Here is a 4,768-nt window from a genome sequence, read left to right as displayed (position 1 = left end):
CATTTCGACATTTACACATGCACAGTTTAACCTTTGTTTAAAACTACCTCATAGTTACTTTACTTATTTACCTTATTTATTAGCCTATATTTATATTATATTATATTATATATATATATTTTAAACAATTTATTATTTAATTGTATTTAATTGTATTATTTAATTTTGATTAGCCAAGAATATAAAGTGTAGTCCTAATTTAACATTACTTTTGAACTAGGTGTTTGAAACTAACATAGATAAGCACTACTAGTGGAAAATGGGACTTTAGCCTCAAAATACAATAGATACTGAGAAAAAGCACCTGTGACAACATTACATGTGACAGCTCGACCTGGTTTCCACTACAACATAACAAAGAATCACTTTCGACTAACTGTTGTCCCACTACTATTTGTACCATTCTTTCATTAGGAGCTGTTTACACAGGATGCATTCTTGTGTTTAACAAAAGCTAGACATATAAATATTCATTTATAAAAAGAGGAACAAGACCTGTTTCAGAGTTTCACTGTTTTTAAGCGAAATGTATCAAATTTCTAAATGTAATTGAACTCCCACTGTTTCCAGTAAACTGTTGTGCTACAGTGTTATTCTAACACATAATGTAAGTGATGCCATGCATATTATCACTACGTCAGGTGGCTGAAATTGAAAACACTTCATGAACATGCACAAACAAAGATCACAAACATGATACCCTCCCTCTCTTTATGAAGTTTTCCATATTTCTAAACGAGGTTACGTGTCTTGGGAAAACATTCAAAAGCCTCCACAGACACATAAGCAAAGTCACACCTGCTGCCTGAAGTCTGTGTACAAGGATAACATTCAGCTTACATTAATAGCATCGAGAACAGCAAAACCCTGGCTCTGGTGAGTATGCCTAAAGCATAGTTTACTATTGTTTATTACTTAATATCGGATTAAAAACTTCTATAAATAAGTTTTTCTATTTTATCTATAAAATATCTATTTTCTAAAACACCACATTGTCATCTTTTGCTTCAGCCTCTATTATTCCTAAAGTGGCATATCGTGTTTTTGGTTGCCAACATCTTCGATGAAGCCAAAATCAAATGAATCATTTAAGAACAAATGGTAAGCATTGAGCATATGGAATAAATATCTATACATTTAAATAAAAATAAACAAATATCACATATCCATTTAAAACATATATTTTTAATTTAAAAATAGACTTGGATTTAAATCGGGAAGAGGAGCCTTGCACATGTGGCGTTGTTTTATTCACATCCGGTAGAGGGCGCTGCAACTCCGGAAAAGGAAATAGCAGGTTTATGTCTTCAGACGGTCGCTCTCTCCGCACAGTGTTGGATATATTGTAAAAAGGACTAATGGCAAGAAACTCGCAATAAAATGGGTAAGCGATTACCACATTATTACTGCTAGGCTAGCTAGGAGTATATATATATATATATATATATATATATATATATATATATAAAAACAGTTAGTCCCTTTGAAATTATAAAACGGTTGTTTGTTTCTTTGCTATTAATTGAGCAAGCGGAGCAAATCTATAAGCAGTATAGGGCTGAGTAGATGCGATTGTACACCATATGTGATGGATAGGCAGTGGCAGCTGCTCGTGTTGACACCGACCAAGAGAATAAGGCGGATCTGTCTTCTCAACGAGCCGGTGATTTCCCGGTAAGCAGCTCTCCCGCAGCCGAGACTCGCGTTTCACACAAACTTTTCCACGACCTTCTAATTCATTGAGATGCACCTATATATATATATATATATATATATATATATATATATATATATATAAAAACAGTTAGTCCCTTTGAAATTATAAAACGGTTGTTTGTTTCTTTGCTATTAATTGAGCAAGCGGAGCAAATCTATAAGCAGTATAGGGCTGAGTAGATGCGATTGTACACCATATGTGATGGATAGGCAGTGGCAGCTGCTCGTGTTGACACCGACCAAGAGAATAAGGCGGATCTGTCTTCTCAACGAGCCGGTGATTTCCCGGTAAGCAGCTCTCCCGCAGCCGAGACTCGCGTTTCACACAAACTATGGCAAGCCGTTTTAGCATTAAATACTCCTTGCTTTACAAACCGTTTCGTCTCGTGTTTAAACAGATGGTTTTGGAATGACGTGGTTTGGAACGTTTCCTGAATGATTGGGTTTCATTAAATATGACTCACATAGATGAACACTTCTCTGTCTGTGTTCATATGGGGATTTCTGCCTTTTTAAGAGATCGGTAATCGGTGTCCTATGGCTATTTTAACGGATATCTTCGTTTCATCGGCTGTCAGTATCACTGGATCTCGCTTCATCGGTTATTATTAGTATATATTGGATATACCAACCGTTTGTTGAAAATAAGGCAAAACAACAGGTAAAGTAACTTTTTTTTAATACATTGTTTGTATAATTACTCAGCGTTTTAGTAATATAAAAATGACAGCAGTTCCTTTTCAAGTGAGAATAGGTTGTTTGCACATGACGTCACTGGTGACGCGGGAAATGCAGCTGGAGAGCAGGAAGTGATGTTTCTCTGAGTAGGAATCACTAGCAGAAACTCCAAATGCCTGTGTTTTGCGCTGTTTATGGATGCTCAGATCGGACAAACCGAGAAAGCACAAGGAGCTTATATCGTGTTCGAAAATGTGTTGTTCATAAGTGGGGAAAAGTCAAGAAGTTGATTGAGAAATGTAGGAAAAAGTGGCTTGTAAACCTGCGTCTGCGGTCGGGAGGAGCGAAGCTCGTGTGATAATGCCCGTGCGTGCTAATGGTTATTATGGGATATAATAATATATTAAAGGGGCCATATGATGATATTTTAAAGATCATTATTTTGTGTGTTTGGTGTAACAGAATATGTTGACATGCTTTAATCTTCAAAAAACACATTATTTTTCAAATACTGTACATTATTGTAGGTCCTCTATGCCCCGCCTCTCTCAAACGCTTCGTTTTCTACAAAGTCCCTCCTTTGACAAGCGCAGTCTGCTCTGATTGGCCAGCTGACCCAGTGCATTGTGATTGGCCGAACACCGTAAGCACTCGTCGGAAATGTAACGCCCCTTACCATAATCGCGAGCTTCATCTTTCAAAACAAATGTAAAGACGGAGCCCGAAAGGGGAACAGAGTCGCGTGACAGACACAGTGATGAAGCTGGTATGTGTTTGCAGTACACAAGCCACGGTTAAGACGGCTGACTCCACTGTGATGTGACCCCGTCTCTCTCTCTCTCTCACACACACGCGCGAGCACACACACACGATGCGCAAAACTCCGCATTTGAACAGTCAATAGCAAAATAACAAAACAGTAGCTGATTCAGAAGCACCAGATTGTCATAGCAAAGTCAGAATGACCTCCTCTCAACTTCAGGGATCTTATCTATGCACAATCAGCTTGTAACACTCCAAAGAGAAAGGAAAACTTGAAATCGCATCATATGACCCCTTTAAGATATTAATAAAGAAATATATAGATTGGGCTGCCACCTCTCACGCATTCAGAATTCACTCGGTGCTAAACGCCACACGTAGACACGATGTAAATAAGATATTATTTGCAGTTCAGAGAGCTTCACTGATTATGAAGGAACATCGTGAGGTTGCGATAAATTGAAGTGAGTGGCAGCTTTTTTTATTTATGGATTATATGGAACCGCTATTTGCTCGCTTTCTAGGCACGCTATAATCGATTCAGAGAAGGAACATCGTGAGGTTGCGATAAATTGAAGTGAGTGGCAGCTTTTTTTATTTATGGATTATATGGAACCGCTATTTGCTCGCTTTCTAGGCACGCTATAATCGATTCAGAATTTGAATAAAAGTTTTGTTTTACGTGCTGCTAACAGGACCAACAGCCACATACCCTGTACATGCAGCACAGTTTCAGGAGTGACTGAAAAAGAACGGATGTGATGGAGGAAAGTCCGTAATGTACTGTTTTAGGCATGAGGCACATATATATATAGCGCTTTCATTGAATTTCTATACACCCACCGTGCTTTACAATCATGAGGGGATCTCTCTTCAACCACCACGCTATTACAAGAGAAAGGTATTGATAATCACAACATGTTGGATGTGATCCTTATGTTATAAAGAGGAGCGATTTTTAAACTAAATTCAAATTCTGGCCTGCCATTGAGGCGGTGGATATAGGCTAAGCAACCCTGATTGTAAACAAGCTATTTCGAAAGTGAATCCCGTATTTATATGAGGGATGCGGGATATATGTCACTCCTGAAACTGTGCTGCATGTACAGGGTATGTGGCTGTTGGTCCTGTTAGCAGCACGTAAAACAACTTTTATTTAAATTCTGAATCGATTATAGTTTATAATTATAATATCTTATTTACATCGTGTCTATGTATGGCGTTTAGCATTCAGTGAATTCTGACTGTCACCCTGTATCTATTTATATATTTCTTTATTAATATTTTAATATATTCTCTTATATTAACCATTTGCACACACGAGCATTATCCGGCTTTACTCCTCCCGACCGCAGACGCAGGTTTACAAGCCACTTTTTTCCCTGCGTTTTTCAGTAAATTTCTTCACTTTTGACTTATTGGCTCCTTGTGGTTTCTCGGTTTGGCCTATTTGAGCATCCATAAACAACGCAAAACACAGGCATTTGGACTTTCTGCTAGTGATTTCTATTGAGAGAGAAATCACTTCCTGCTCTCCAGCTGCATTTCTCGCCTCATCAGAATCACGTGATTGCAAACAACCTATAGCTTAACAATTAGCCTGAAAAAAAAA

The 4,768-nt window shown here is 37.9% G+C and overlaps 1 protein-coding gene across 2 annotated transcripts in view; it reads left to right on the top strand.

The window, feature by feature from the left end:
* Window positions 1-1,234: 1,234 nt before the first annotated feature.
* The window catches only part of LOC107599128 (carbohydrate deacetylase-like), a 9,387-nt gene continuing 5,853 nt past the window's right edge, over window positions 1,235-4,768 (top strand). The window contains exon 1 of one of the 2 annotated variants that reach the window (XM_016290623.1): window positions 1,235-1,384. The gene's annotated coding sequence lies outside the window, so the exon portion shown is untranslated. Of the gene's footprint in view, window positions 1,385-2,156; window positions 2,378-4,768 lie in introns of those variants that run through there. The other variant, XM_016290624.1, reaches the window with a different exon arrangement.

Source organism: Sinocyclocheilus grahami, unplaced genomic scaffold (assembly GCF_001515645.1).
Source record: "Sinocyclocheilus grahami isolate Dianchi unplaced genomic scaffold, SAMN03320097.WGS_v1.1 scaffold261.1, whole genome shotgun sequence".
In the NCBI taxonomy this organism is placed as follows: domain Eukaryota; kingdom Metazoa; phylum Chordata; class Actinopteri; order Cypriniformes; family Cyprinidae; genus Sinocyclocheilus; species Sinocyclocheilus grahami.
This window is presented reverse-complemented; position numbering and strand designations above follow the sequence as displayed.